Here is a 16,989-nt window from a genome sequence, read left to right as displayed (position 1 = left end):
CATTTGTTAGTGGATCTGGTCCCCAATACTAGGAATCTACATTAAATGGCAAGGAACTCATTCCTATATTTTTTCAATCATTCCCTAGAGCCATTTCGACTTGGTACTTATACAAAATGATTAGGAATCATTTCCCATGAATGGAGGACTCTTTCCCCACCAAAATCCCTTGATTAGTGGATCTGGTCCCTTGATTAGTGGATTTGGTCCCTTAATTAGTGGAACACATTCCTAGATTTTCTCAATCATTGGAGTTCCACAATCTATGCCATAATTCCATAATATCTTGTTGATTTATTATTTATTATTGATCCTCCTATAGTAGGGAACAAGTCCCTAAATTATCTCTCCTCCAAATCTTCATAATCTGCCCAATATTCTCATAATATTCCACAAAAATAAATAATATTAGGCACAAATATCCAATTATTCATAAACCTTCCTAATGAATATATTAAAGTTAAAAATAAACTATCTAATGTAGCAATAGAGGTTTAATGTGTTGAAGGATGGTCATAGGCCTTAAATTATTGTTTAATTTAGAGGCATGGGCCTTAATTCATGTATAATTTAGAGGCCCATCAGTAGCCATAAATAATGGGGATAGGAGTCTTTCTGTTATGGAAGATAACCATATATATTTTCTAAATAAGATTCAAACAATGGAATTTTTACTAGAACTAAACAAAGACTATACATAAAAAAAATTTGATGATTACAAAAAAAAATTTCCCTTACGTAAAGTAGTTGGTTGGGGGAAATTTGTGACTCATTCTCTACTCTGCTACATAGACCAAAAGCACCTTTATTCCACCTTTGACTTGACATTTGCTGCATATATTCATCTCAGTGCTACTTCCATGAAGTTTGTGAGCCATTTCGCCTCCCTTCTTAGCATTCCACGAATTGTATTTTATATGAATTCCTCATCCCTTCCATAATTTTATGTTTAAGACAATAAATCTCAAGGTGATCTGATAATCACCCTATGAGTGACCTCAGTTGAAGATTTATTAAACAAAAGGTATTACAGACTCATGTACTAGTGTGTGTTCTGTGTTATTGAAACAACAGATCGATCAGATTGCCAATACACAGAAAATAAGCGGAAAGATGGCAGAGAAGTACAGCAAGCAACACAAAGACACAAGAATTTTTTATAAGGAGTTCACCCTATTCTCCAGGGCTACATCTCCAGTCCAGCTTCAGTGGTGGCCTTGTTTTATTGTGTCTTACAATAGAGAAATTACAATACAAGGACTCAATATGAGTTCTCCTGACAGCCGATTTTTCTTGGCAGGGTGGTTCTTGGATTCCCCAAGCCACTTGGAGTGCACAGACTCATTCTCTTCCTACCAGCTCTGTGACCCTCGGTCTACAGTGGAAAGAGCCAACTGTGATGCTCAATCCAGACAGATTCCCCTGTGGGAAGGCATGAATCTTCAAGCTCTCTGGTGCTCGATGCTGCCTATTGTCAGCTTGGCCCTCTATCTCCTCTGCTTGGCTTTACTGCTCTCTGTGTTCAATCCTCCTCTCAAGGTTCACTGTTCACTGTCTCTCTTGTTCGCTTGGACTCTTCTCCTTCTTCCTCTTTCTTGTCCGACTGTCTCTATTCATGGCTTTAGCCATTCGATCCCCATGCCTGTTTGGTTCCTCTCCCACCTGCGTCGACTCACCTTCTGCAGTTGCACTTGGAGTTCCCTGTTTGGTGTCAGCATGAACGCTCGGGAAGTGGCCACGTGTCTCCATCTAACTAGTGCCAGCATTCTTCGTTAGTTCGTTTCTTCTGTTACACCGTGTATGCATTCTTTCTCCACCGTGGCAGTCAAACAGACTCCAAATCCCTTTAGAATGCAACTTAATCCCCTGTCAATTCCGCTTCCTCCATCGAGCGCAATCTCAGCCGTTTGATCTAGGCTCCTCCAGATACAACGTCATACGCACGTCGAGCGCAGTTGACTTGCTTGACCGATAACGCGCGATCGCGGAGGTTTTTATCTCACCTCCGCTGCCACGCATCGATCGCTGAGTGGGATCGCTCCGCTCTCCTCCAAAACCTCTTACCATTCAAGGGCGCCGCAATCAATACCGCTGATTTTCCAGAGCGCGGGATCCACCTTTGTCCTTTAGCGCTTTTTCTTTCTCCGCCTGCAGTTCTTTGACTCCCAACGTGACCGAGTGCTTAAGGTTTTTCCACTTTAGCCCTGTTTTCCCAGCGATGCGCAATTAATCGCCTCCTTTTCCCGATCCGGGGCTCCCAGGGGCTGTTTTGACCTCCTACGCAATCTCCATGGGCCTCGGTCAGTGCGCTTTGACCGAGGTCCTCGTCGTTCCACGTTGGCGGCCATTGCCATTGGTTCAAGGCATTTTCGATCGTTGTTTCGGAATTTTCAAGGATTTGTTCAACTCGATACAATCAAGGTTCTTGACAGTCTTTTGTGGATCTGATTCGGATCAGAAGGATGTGCCCTTGATTCTAAGGAGAATTTTCTTATGGTGACATTTTTTAACCCTCATTTTGCATAGGAGATTTTTTAACTATCAAGTTAATATAAAGTGTTTTGTTTTTACATATTTTAGTGTTTTCTTTAAGTAGTTCAATTGTCCATTTAAAGGAAATACTTTGTACAATTTTTAATTCATTTTATGAGATTTATTTATTATAGTTAATGTAGAAATTTTAGGCAGTGCCAATTGGTCTCAAGTTCTATTTATCTAAAAGTTATTTTGTTTTTTAATAGTAGGATTCATAAAGCAATATTTATAATAGATAAGTGTTCTTGATGAGATTAATTTTCTCTAATATTCTTAAACCTTTGAAAAGTTAACAGAGAAGAAATATTTTGGTGATTGTGTAAAAGATTCATCTTGTTCTGCATTTACTGCTTGTTTACATGAGCAAGGAAATCTTATTAAACTAGTCTTGTTCTTGTAAATAAGGCTAGTATCTATTTACAAGATCTAGAAATTTGGTATATGATAATTTAAATTACAAAGTTAAAAGAGGCTATAGATTGAGCACTAAGAACAATTTTATATGGTTGTCATATTTCTTGGGCCAAACAACAAATTATTCATTGCAAACATCACACAAGAAGGGACCAGGAAGATCTAGGTTTTGCATATTTGATTGGAATAACAACAATAATAGGCATATTGTTTCAAAATTTCAAATTCAAGAAGATATGGTAAGAAAATTATCATTTTGGAGTTTGAGTTTCCATAGTTATATGACCTTTGGATTGGTTGTGGCAAGTGTTTCACAATAAATTGAAGTTGGTTCTTGGAAACTGTAGGATCAAAAAGAAAATAAACACTCCATAGATAATTTGAACAAAATGTCTTTGACCCAAAATAAAGCTAAAGAGTATGAGCTAGGGAATAAGACTGCAAACAATACAACTGGTTCTAGCATGGCTCCATCTCTTTTTCAAATTATGTGGCGCTAGACTTCAGAAGTTGAGAGAAATCTACAAAGAATAAATATAAATGGGGACCAAGATAACAAAGAGGCCTACAACATATCACACTTTGCAGCCTTTAAGTCCTCTAGATCAATCAAAACTCTAAAAAGAACTAGATGAAATTTGGCATTGGTGAAGTGGTGTTTGGTTTGTAACTTTATCTTTTGACCTTAGGAGGCTACAGGATTTCCATTATTCAAATGGATATTTGATGCATTTAATATTTGTTTCATTTGCAAGGATTGGGCATTACAAAAATTCTTTGTTCTTCGAAATGGTATGGCTCCTTTTTCAAATTAGAATTTCTATTGATATGCCCATCCATGCTCTCTTTTGAAATTAGAATGGTTTGAAACGTTATTCTTATCCATACACTTTTTTTTAATATAGAAATTCTATTTCTATCTATACATTTTTAATATATATTAAGCCACCAATCTCATTTTAATAATTCAACTATGTTTTATATGTCATACATTAAATCTATTGGACCTAGGTCATGCAACCAACAATTATTATTTTCACTAGTGTATGGTTTGATCATGCATACAATAAGAGATTTCATTTCTCATCTATAATTCCAATGAACATTTCAAGTGTCATTCATTTCCTTAGAACTACTCATAGCAGGGACATTGCCACCTCGTGGCTATTATTAATTAATGTAATTGTATATAGATGATAATATTATATAATTAGTATTAGGATTGGACAATAGATATTATTATTATTATTATTTTGTGGTTTTGTTAGTTTAGTCAAATATTCACCAAGACTTTACAAAGTTTTGTAGTTTAATTAAATTTTTTAAATTTTGAATTTATGTTTCAAGATCTAATTCTTTGAAGAGTGCTAGCTCAACAGAAGAGTGTATTCTTTACAAGCAGGTGGTTGGTGATTTGATTCCATTATGCCCTAATATTAATCGTAAATGGTGATGATCACTATCCATCCTATATATGTATCTGAAGGTCGTTAAAGGGCCATTATCAGTGCATTTTCTATATACAAAATGATGATGGTTAATGAATGTCTCCATATATATGCATCAATAATGAGGGTCATGAAAGGTCCATCACCATAAACCATTGTTGTACATATGAAATGGTGACGGTCACTATCCATTATTATAATCATTATTAGTGACAGACCTTGAATTTCAAGGATGCCATATTGGATGCCAAAAATGATGCATAATCAGATGCAAATTTAGATTTAAACTCAGACACAAAATGAGGTAGAAAAAAGATGAAATTTTGGATGGAAAAAATTATGTAAAGTTAGACACCAAAAAGCATGTAAAATTGGATGAAAAAGTGGATGTAAATAATGGTGAAACATTGGACACATAAGTAGACACAAAAGATGTGCAAAATTTGGCATAGAAATGGCTCAAAATGGCATGCAATGTTGGATGCAAAAAATGATTCAAAACTTGGTGCAAAAACAAATGCAAGAGTGGACATAAAAAATGGCTCAAAATTGAACATAACATTACACACGAAATTCAATGCAAAGGTGGACACAACACATGGCTTAAAATAGGATGAAGATATAGATGCAAATTTGGATGTTCAAAAGGATGTAAAATTGGATGTAAGAAATGGTGATAAAAACGATGAAGTAAATGATGCAAAATATGTTGCAAAATGGGATGTGAAAAAGGGAGACAAATCAAACATGAATGATCATGTAAAAAATGGTCAAAAAGAAGATGAAAAATGGGTACAAAAATGGGTGCAAAATTTGGTGCTAAATCAAATTTAAAATATGGTGCAAAGATAGGTGCCAAAGCTGGTGCAAAAATAGATGAAAAAATAGGTACAAAACTAGAAGAAAAAACTAGTGTAAGGCTAGATGCAAAACTTGGTATAAGACTAGATGCAAAGACTAACACAAAATAGATGCCAAAAAATTATCTAAATTAGATGCAAAAGACAATGTAAACTTTATGGAAATGATGGCACAAAAGTGGAAGAAAAAAATGACACAAAATAGGAAGAAAAGATGATGAAAAATAGATGCAAAAAATGGCACAAAACTAGAAGAAAAATTTGTCATAATATCATATGCAAAATTTGATGCAAAAAATGATGCATAATCAGGTGTAAAAAATAGGAAAAATCTAGCGTGAAAAAGGATGCAAAATCAGCCGCAAAAAGTGACGATTTAAAAATTGTACAATAGAGCCAAACTTAGTGCCAGGTTGCTCATCCGAATTGTAAAAAAAATGCACTAAAATCTAACGCTAAATCTAACGCAAATTACCTATTTGTTGTAGTGATATATGGATGTGTTTGCTTGGTCATATGACAATTTGAATAATTTTGACACCAGCGTCATACAACACAAAATTCCTTTAAAAACTAGAGTGAAGTGATATAAATAGAAGTTCAAACAGATTAATTGTTTATTACTCTCCTCAATTGAAAAGGAGGTGAAGATTCTATTACAGGCTAAGATAATTGTGCCTCTGAGGTATTCAGATTGGGTAGAAAATTTAGTCCTTGTAAGAAATTAAAATGGGGAAATAATACTATGTGTATATTTCAAAAATTTGAATAAGACCTCACTAAAAGATAACTACCCTTTTCCTAAAATGGACTACATTTTATAGAAAGTAGTAGGGTCTGCCCAAATGTCCATGATGGATGGTTTCTTTGGATACAATCAGGTTGTTGTACACCCCAAAGATCAGTCGAAGACAACTTTTACTACCCCTTAGGGAACATTTATGTATGCCAGAATTCCGTTTGGCCTTATAAATTCAGGAGCTACTTTCCAAAGAGTAATGGATATAGAATTTGTAGGAGAACAAGATAAATTTGTAGTAACCTACTTGGATGACATCACTGTTTTCTTAAAAATATATGAAGAGCAAATTAAAAATATGCAACTCACTTTTGCAAAGTGCAAGAGGTATGGTCTATCCTTAAACCCAAAGAAATCTCAGTTTTCATTAAGTGAAGGGAAGTTATTGGGCCATATTGTGGTGAAGGAAGGAGTGAAGATTGATCCCAAAAGGGTAGAAGTTATTAACAATATTCCATTTCCAAGGAATTGGAAGGAAATTCAGGTTCTCCTGAGCATAATAATTTTTTAAGAATATTTGTACCAAACTATGTTGAAATTGTAAAATGATCACAGAAATGTTGAAAAAGGATAGAGAGGTTAAGTGGACTATAGATGTCAGGGAGTCATTCTCCAGAATTAAAAAATATTTTGCAGAAGCCTCAGTCTTAGCTAGCCCAGATTATCAAAGGTCATTCCTCATATTCTATTTTGTCGCTGCTAACATGGTGGTAGTTGTTTTATTGTAGAAAAATGATGAATGACAAGAGAAACCCATTGCATTTTTCAGCAAGGTGTTGACAGATGTTGAGCTAAAATAAAATATTTTTGGAAAAATAGGCCTATTCCTTGGTAAAATCTCTGAAGTCATTTCAAATTTATGTCCTACAGTCAAATATAGTAGCTTATGTTCCTACAACCGATGTGAAAGATATTCTTGTGTAGGGTGACAGTGAAGGAAAGAGAGGCAAGTGGATTGCTAAAATTCAAGAATATGATATGGATATTAAACACGCTAAGTTGATCAAGGGGTGGGGATTAGCTAAAATATTGTTTGAGGCTAACTATGAGGCTTGGGCATAAATTTGTTAACAAATCAATAAGAAGAAAGAAGAGGAGAAGAGTAACAGAAGAATATTGAGACCTCAACCCACAAAATCCAGATGAAATACCTCCTCTTGCATTGGTATAAAATATTGTCCATTATTTACTCTTTCTGAATTGTCCACCGAATTTTGAAAGAGTTAAGTATAGAGCCTTGATACTACAAGCTCATAATTTTTTATCTCAAATGGCCAACTGTACTGGAAGGACCCAGTGGGTATTTTTCTATTATTCTTGGAAGAAGAGGAGATTCCTAAGGTGATTGATGAATTCCATAATTTTGTATATCGGGGAAATTACAGTTGGAGAGCCACAACCCATAAGCTCCTAAAATTTGGTTCTTATTGGCCTAAATTATTCAGTGAAGTTCATAAATATGTCAAGGACTATGAGAAATTTCAAATTTTTGCATAGAAGTAGAGGTTGCAACCCCTCCCCTTGGTCCCTTTTTTTGTAGAAGAACCCTTTAGAAAATGAGGGCTAGACTTCATTGGATAAATACACCCACCATACAATGGTTAACACAAATGGATACTTACAGCAACTAATTATTTCACAAAATGGGTGGAGGCCATCCCAACAAAAATACAACCAATGCAGTGGTCATCAAGTTTATGGAGGAAAATATACTTGCTAGATTCGGTTGTCCAAGGAAGATTATCACTGATAATGCTCATGTATTTAAGTCAATCAAATTTATTAGTTTCTACCAAAAGTATAACATCATTGTGGGCCACTCTACCACCTACTATCCACAAGTAAATGGACTTCCTCATTCCTCAAACAAAACTTTAGTGAGGATTCTGAAAAATACCATATCATAAAATCAAAAAAACTAGGACTTATAGCTAAAATTTTCATTATGGACCAATAGGGTTACCACCAAGAGGTCAAGTGAGAGGTCTCCTTTTGAGTTGGTGTATGGAAAGGTTGCAATTTTCCCTATCCAACTAGCCATTCCAGTGGCTAAAATTCTATAGGATGAGGAGGAGGAGCTAAATTATCTGACTAGGAGAATAAATCAACTTGTAGAACTACAAGCAAATAGAGAGAAAGTAACTCAGAATCTGATTAAGTATTAGGAAAAGATGAAATCCCTCTTTGATAGAAAGGAAAGGGGAAAACCCTTACATCCATGAGACCTGGTACTCAGATGGGATGTAATAAGAGAGGGCAAGGGAAAGCATGGGAAGTTTGATCCCTTGTGGTTTGGACCCTTCAAGATATTTGAAGCAAAGGGAAACAACACCTTATTACTGGAAAAATTGGATGGTGAGGTGCTTGAACTGCCTATGAATGGGCAGTTCCTAAAGCTCTATTATTAGAATTGAAGAAATCCATTTTCACCCATTGTATATATCGACGAGCCATTATACATACCAATAATGTTTTGTGTTGTTACTGCTTGTGCCTTCCTTTATGTGTACATAAATAAAATGTCTCCATGCCCAAGGGGTAAGGCACTAATATGTAGGTTCTCAATGCATTACTTTCAATGCACTATCCCCAACTGGAGATGGCATTTTTATCTACCATATCTTTTAATATGGGTGCAAAATGGTCCTACTTTTCATCCCTGGTGCAGAGATAGGTAGATCAATTCAGATCGGCCAAAGTGAACAATATTTTAGTGTTTCCACTACATTGAAGGTCTTTAAGAAATAATCCTTATCAAAAAAATATCTCCTCGAGCAAGCGCAACAATGGAACATGTGAAAAATAAAAAGGGAATGGTCTTTCGATAAAGGTTGAGCAAATCCCAGGTGAATCGTTTCTCATCTCCTCCCAACTGACCCCCAGAGGCACTTCGGGGGGGAATTTGTGTGAATGATGTTGGAAATAATACTAAGAGGGGGGTGAATCAGTATTAGAAAATCAATAATTTTTTATCTTCATAATCAGATTCATATACGCCACTTCAGTGAAGAGAACTTGCGTGTACACGCAACTGTGTTTAATGCAACTACCGTATATCCAACAAACTTATGATTCAGTTAATTCATCATATGTGGATCTTTAATCAGTGCATCAAAACATATAAACAGTAACCAGGTGCGGTAAAAACAGAACAAATCATCACATAAGAAACACACATGAACACCAAGATATAAGGTGGAAACCCAACGTGAGCAAAAACCACCTGCTACAATCGCCTTTGTCTTATTTTAATAATAAGAATATTCTGTTTACAATTTTTGTACTGCTGCAGTGTTATACCAGTACGCAGGCTTCTACCTGTAGAAGGCTACAACCTTCTCTCATTCTCTAACTTCTACTGGAAGTGAGCTACAACCCCCTAGTTCTTGTACTAGTTGATATGTTTACTAGTACGTAGGTGCCGGCCTACAGAAGGCTACAACCTTCTCTTTTCTTCCTAGGACCATGTTTCATAAATTTTCAAACTGGATCCATCAACAACATCATTCAGTCATCAAATATATCTGCATCAACCAATCTCCTTTTGAACCAATCACAACTGAATCAATCAATCACTCTCACAACCCATCAATCTGATCTTTCAGAATGCTGACACCAGAATACAGTAACTAGAACCCAAGCCAAAACGCAAAAACATTGCAATGACAAACAAAAGCAACAAAAACATATTTTATAATGTATACGCTACTTCCATGTGTCGAACATGCGTGCATACGTGCTTTCCTCAAAGTGAACCTATGTAATGTTGCTTTGATATGCAGAATTGGCATGTATACGCCCCTTTTCTAAAGTGAATCTACGTACAGATCTATAAATCATGATTTAAACATTACAAATATTCCAAACTTCAGCCATACCCAGATCATATCATTTACAGAATATTATATGCATCAGTATTCAGATCTAGAATATTTATGAGCAAAAACACATAATGATAGTTCATTTTACACCTTAAGATCTCGATCCATCATTAGATCTAGTTCCTCATTATCTACTAAGATTCTTCCTTGGTTCAGATCCAAAAATGCACCATAACCCAATAACCTACATACTAGATCTCACACTTCATCAGATATTCGATACTTGCACACCTTGGCCTAATGATCTTCTCCTCCTTTTATAGTTTGTAGGCCTTTCTCAATACCATGGACCAAAATCACTTAGGATGAATACCTTGGACCACATACCTAGGGTCAATACCTCGGACCCGATACCTTGGACCAATACCATGGATCAAAATACCATAGACCAAATACTTCATACCAAAAAGTTAGATTTCCAAGGTATACGCATTTTTCCTTTTGTGAAAGTGTGTGTGTATGTATACGTGACTTGTATACAGTGAACCCGTGTGTATATGTGGCTTGGCCAATGGTGAACCTGCGTATACCTCTCTTTCTTCATCTGTGAACTCTGATCTATAATTTTGTGTTGTTAACCTGCTATACTGTGATCTGTCATCTAAGTGAGTTGTCTTCAGAACTGATTCCTTGAATCTGCCCATGTACAAGTGAGTTGTTATGCTACAAGTGGGTTGCCATCAAGTTCAACACATGCATCATAATGCCAACAATATCCCCCTTTGCACTTGATCGCAACAAAAACACCAATCAATCTCCCCATTTGACATCAAGGGAAAAGGGTCATGCTCCCCCTAAGTACATGTAGAATTCTCTTATATGTTGTCCATGATTGGGTCAATGCTCCCCCTGAGCACAAGCAAGGTCTGCAAAAAGATAACATGACTCTATACATACATCACCAATGACCTTCCTATCACCAAAGACTCATACATACATCCATCTCCCGATCAAATGGGGATATACCAAATTTGACTCATCCACCAAACCATGTGGGGATATACCAATTGTTTATACAAGAACATTACATCATCCATCCCATGCATAGTGGGGTTATAAATTAGGTCTTTTCATGACCTTTAAATTAAATGAAATACATGGCATATATAACAAAGACCAAATATCTTAAACAAGACCATGATAGTCATCAACAACTATCATCAGCAAAATATGTCAATCAGCATCCAAATCAGCAACCATGTTCTCCCCCTAAACATGTTCCACCTGAATCAAAAACAACTATGTGAATCTGTAGCAAGATCATCTAAGATAATGCCAATAATGCATTATTAGAAGCATATGCTCCCCCTAAAATTGTTCCAGATGTTCATTGTCAGATCTGATCATTGCATATATCAGAAGAGTTATCAAGGTATCATCATCAATCAGATATACTTCAAGTTATCAACAACATATGAGAGCCAACATATTTCCACATGTCATCAACAGATTGTAACCATCATCAAGCAGAGCAGATAATTCACTGAACCATATCAAACCCCTTTCTCCTGAGTTTGGCCCATTTCTTTTCTTCAGACCAACATATATGTGACTATACCCACAGAAACCAGTGTATGTACGTGACTATACTTCATGAAACTCGCGTATAACCACCTTTCTCTGAAAAAATAGGATTTAACAGCAGGATGATGCAGAAACTACTCCCAGATTTTGTCTGAGATATTCAAATATCTCTCTAGGCAGTGGTTTAGTGAATATATCAGCAACTTGTTCTTTTGAGGGAACATACTCCAATTTGACTTTTTGTTCAAGCACTGCTTGGTCTTGGAGTGCATGACTAGATTCTTTGAAATATTGATGGCACTTGTATTATCACATAGAATGGAGATGGGTGGAGTACATGTGATCTGAATATCTTGCAAGGTTTGCATCATCCAAAGTAATTGTGTGCAGTAAGATACAGCAACCACGTATTCATCTTCAGCTGTAGAAAATGAAATTGAACTTTGTTTCTTGCTGAACCAAGACACCAACCTGACACCCATATAGAATTCACCACCACTAGTGATTCTTCTATCATCAACACTTCCTGACCAATATGCATCTGTATATGCATGAAGTGTAAGATCTATATCTCTAGGATACCATAAACCAAAGTTCTGTGTTCCTCGAAGATATTTGAAAATCCTTTTGACTGCCTGAAGGTGTGATTCCTTTGGATTTGCTTGGAATCTTCCAACTATTCCTACTGCATGCATGATGTTAGGTTTGGTACCTGTCAAATAAAGTAGACTTGATCCAGGTGGATATTGGTGGCCACCTGCCAGGTCCACCTGGACCCCCACCATTGTCTTTCTCAGCATTTTCAGTCTCCTTAATTGTAGCACAGTTTACTATTTTTAGCAGTTTTTCGGGTCCTGAACTTCCGGAGCCGTTTTGAGGCCCTAAACGACGTTTTTTTGGAATTTTGGGGCAACCGAGCCCTATGTTGCCTCCCAAAGTGGTAGTACTCGGATAGATCTTTCTAACGAGCTATCGTACGCGTCAAACGGAGATCGTATGCCAAAGTTACGACCCCGGGAAATTGATGTACCAATTTACCCAAACGGGGCCCACAATTTGGCGTTTCATCTTCTAGGGTTAGGTTTCAGTATGTGAAGGGTTTTCCATTGTTTCTCAACAATAAATAGGCCTTCGAGCCTCATTGTAATACAGTTCAGAACAGTTCAGAGGCATGTAGCCATCACATCTCTTCTCAGAGATAAGCTACCATCGCCCTAGCTAGTTTATTGCCATTTCTGTTTGTAAGCATATGTCAGTATTTTCCATTAATGAAATGAAGTATTATTTCCGCTGCATCTTTGTGTATATGGTTATCTCTGTAATTTGTTGTGTTCCTGCTTAAATCTGGATCAGTGGTATCAGAGCGGTCTGCTTTTTCTCTGTTTTTCTTTGCATGTCCCCAACAAGGTCGGGATATAAGGAGTTAGGGCTTGAACTGGTTGAACCTTTGCAAGACCAGCCTCGCAAATCCCGACGGCCTCCCATGGCGGACGAGAAGAAAGACGAGGGGGCAGGAGATCCCATCAAAATCTTGCTCGAAGAAGCGCTCGAGCGACAACGGAACGCGATGATGGACAGCTTTGCGCAGATCCTTCAGCGGCTACCCAGAAGCGGCGCATCGGCTTCCAGCAGCTCCTCTGGAAACGCCACACCCTTTAAGGTACAAGTTAATTTTGAAATCCCCATATTCGAGGGTCGGATAGACGCCGATGCCGTAGATAAATGGTTAAATCTGCTAGAGGGTTATTTTTCTGTTCATGAATTTTCGAGTCGGGAAATGATTGTTTTTGCTCTTCTCAAAGCAGCCCCCCACGTCAAGGACTGGTGGGAAACCTACTGCGAGCAGAAGGATGAAAGTACTGGCTCACTATTTTCAGCCGCACCCACCTGGGATTCGTTCCGGGATGCCATCAAGGAGCAGTACTACCCTGTCGGAAGCTATGAGGATGAATACATAAAGTGGACCACGCTGCGGCAGGGAAGGGACCAAGATGTGCCGGAGTTCACCAATCTTTTCCATACCCTTCGCACAAAGTTGGGTATCAAGGATTCGGAGCAACATTTGATACTCAAATACCATGGCTGCCTGCACAAGTACATCCAGGAAGAAATACAGTTCCTAAACATCCCCTCGCTCGGCGCAGCATACCGGTATGCCGTCAAAGTCGAGCAGAAGTTTAAACAAAAGAAGCGAGACTTTGGATCTGCGAATCCAAAGCAGGGGAAAGGTGCCCCTAAACCACAGAACAAAGGACAAAGCCAAGGCGGGACAGCCCAAGACAACCAGCTGAAGCTGCAAGCAAAGAGCAACGCCGCGAAGCCGAGAAAGGACACTGGAAAATGGTGCGAGTTCCATAAGAGCTCCACTCACAACACAAGTGAGTGCCGGGCCAAACAGTCACTGGTGGCTGAGCTAAAGGTTTCAGAATCAGATGCATGTTCCGACTCTGAGTCAGAACCCGATAAGGGGTATGAAAAAGGGAAGCAGATCATTGATGCGGATCCCAGCGCCACTGTTGCTACCGCAAAGATCCAGAAAAATGAACCCGAAGATCCAGAGGAGGAGGAGTGTCTCTTCCACTCCCAGATGTGGGTCAAGGGCTCCCCGATACAGTTCATTGTTGATAGCGGGAGTCAAAAGAACCTCATTTCGGCAGAGGTCGTGAAGCGGTTGGGCTTACCGACCACAGCACATCCACAACCATACACCATTGGGTGGCTTTACCAAGGGCGAGATCTTCGCGTGAGCCAGCAGTGTCGCCTTCCATACAACATCAAGCCCTTCACGGATGAGGTATTGTGTGACATTGCTCCCCTTGAAGTTTGTGATGTATTACTAGGACAACCATACTTGTGGAAGCGACATGCTGTGTATGAATCAAGGCCCCGTGCTGTTATTATTACATTGGGAAATAAGTTGTTCAGGATACCAGAGGTACCACCACCTGCCGCCATCTCTTTGATTACTGCAAAACAATGCAGTAAGATCATTTCCAAAACCAGGAAATTTGTTTTCCTGATGATACGCCCTCAAGGGAAGAAGAAGACAGTGGCCGCGGCCTCCAAACGAGGTCCCTCTGCACGGCAGCTACAAATGGACAAGATTGTGGAGGAGTACAAAGACATCTTCACCTCCCCGGCAGGGGTTCCTCTGCATTGTCAAGTCAAGCACTCCATTGATCTGACCCCAGGTGCGCCGCTACCCAATGGACCAATTTATCGGCGCTCCGTTCTGGAGAACAATGAAATCAAGAGGCAGATTCAGGAGCTCCTACAGAAAGGTCACATCCGTCCGAGTTCTTCGCCCTGTGGGAGCCCGATAGTGTTGGTACAGAAGAAGGATGGGACGTGGAGACTCTGTATTGACTATCGGGCGCTGAACAAGATCACTGTCCGTAATAGGTACCCGATCCCGTGGATTGATGACCTCCTAGACCAACTAAAGGGGGCGAAATATTTCAGCAAGATCGATCTGAAGTCAGGATATCACCAGGTACCAATTGAACCCTCAGATGTGTGGAAGACTGCCTTCAAATCCAAGGAGGGCCTCTTCGAATGGTTGGTCATGCCTTTCGGATTGACGAATGCTCCTGCAACCTTTATGAGGCTAATGGATGACATCTTGCGGCCATTCACCAACTCCTTTGTAGTAGTATACTTGGATGACATTCTGATCTTCAGCCAGAGTTGGGAAGAGCACCTCCACCACATCCGACAGGTTCTCCAAACACTGCGGCAACACAAGCTATGTGCCAATTTGGAGAAATGCACTTTTGGCATGACCGAGGTCCAGTATCTGGGATACATCATTGATGAACAGGGGGTGCATGTCGATCTAGCCAAGGTCCAAGTCATTCGGGATTGGCCCTCTCCAACCACTCTAACAGAGCTCCGCAGCTTTCTAGGTCTTGCCAACTTCTACCGCAGGTTTGTGTTGGGATTTTCTCATATTTCTTGGCCCTTGAGTCAAGTCACCAAGGGCGGGGCGAAAGCAAAATTCTTTTGGTCTAAATCTCAACAGAAGGCATTCAGGGAGTTGAAGGATCGCCTCTGCACGGCACCAGTGCTCGCGTTACCAGATTTACAACAACCATTTGAGGTCGAGACAGATGCCTCTGACTATGCTATTGGGGCAGTCCTTACTCAACATGGACATCCAGTGGCATATCACAGTGAAACACTTTCAGACACAGTCCGGAAGTACCCCACTTATGATAAAGAGATGTATTCCATTGTACAGGTCTGCCGACAATGGAAGCATTACATTTTGGGGAAGGAAACGGTCATCCACACAGACCACCGACCTCTGCAATTCATACAGACCCAAGGGAAATTGCAGAATGATCGCCATCAGAAGTGGTCTACATACCTGCAACAGTTTCACTTGAATATCAAGTATAAAAAGGGCAGCACCAATAATGTTGCAGATTGCCTCAGTCGACCACCGATCATGGCGCTAACCACCGTGCTCAACTCTTGCGGGCACGAGACTTCTGATTGGCCACTTCTCTACAAAAGCGACCCAGAATTCGGCCACACATACCAGACACTCTTGGAGGGTCGGCAGGTTGCAGATTTTCACCTCCAGGATGCCCTATTATGCCACCTCGGTCACCTTTGTGTTCCTTCAAGCGAGCGTGCCAAGATGATTTGGGATGCACACTACAGTCGGGCTGCTGGGCATTTCGGGGTCGAGAAAACAGTGGCAGTACTGCAAAACTATTTCTATTGGCCGAATCTTTGACAGGATGTTGGGAAGTACATCCGATCATGTACTGCCTGTGCCATTGCCAAACCGACCATTAAGAAGCAAGGCCTCTATACCCCGTTGCCTACCCCTAGTCGACCTTGGGAATCCATCTCCATGGATTACATGTCAGGCCTTCCTTCCACTAAGCATGGAAATGACTGTGTTTTTGTGGTCGTCGACAGGTTCTCAAAGATGGCCATTATGATGGCCTGCAAGAAGAATATCACAGCAGAAGCCACTATTAAACTCTTCTTTGAACGAGTGTGGGTGCACTTTGGGATCCCACAGTCTATCATCTCAGATTGGGACAGTCGGTTTCTCAGCACATTTTGGTCCAGTCTCTGGTCAATGCTGGACACCAAACTCACGAAGTCCACAGCCTTCCATCCTCAAACTGATGGCCAGACAGAGGTTGTCAACAGGATGATTGTGCACATTTTGCGCATGTATAACTCAAAGCATCCACGCACATGGGACGAGAGCCTCCCCTATGTTCAGCATAGCTACAACCGAGCTCTTCACAGCTCCACTGGCCATAGCCCTTTTCAGGTGGGTTTAGGATTCCAGCCACTATGCCCCATTGATGTGGCCATGCCACTTGCAGCTACTCACATGAATTCAGCTCATGTCCAGTCCGAAACAGATAAGGCCACCAGCTTCATTGAGCGCATCCAACATATTCGCCAGCAGGTCCATGACATTCTTGAGAAATCAAATGCCAAGTACAAGCAGCGCCATGATCAACACCGGGTGCCACACAAGTTTCAGGTGGGCGACA

This window comes from Pinus tabuliformis, chromosome 1_1 (assembly GCF_031772625.1).
Source record: "Pinus tabuliformis cultivar Carrire ecotype Pingquan chromosome 1_1, CPIR1, whole genome shotgun sequence".
Lineage (NCBI taxonomy): Eukaryota > Viridiplantae > Streptophyta > Pinopsida > Pinales > Pinaceae > Pinus > Pinus tabuliformis.
Note: the sequence above shows the minus strand (reverse complement) of the source record.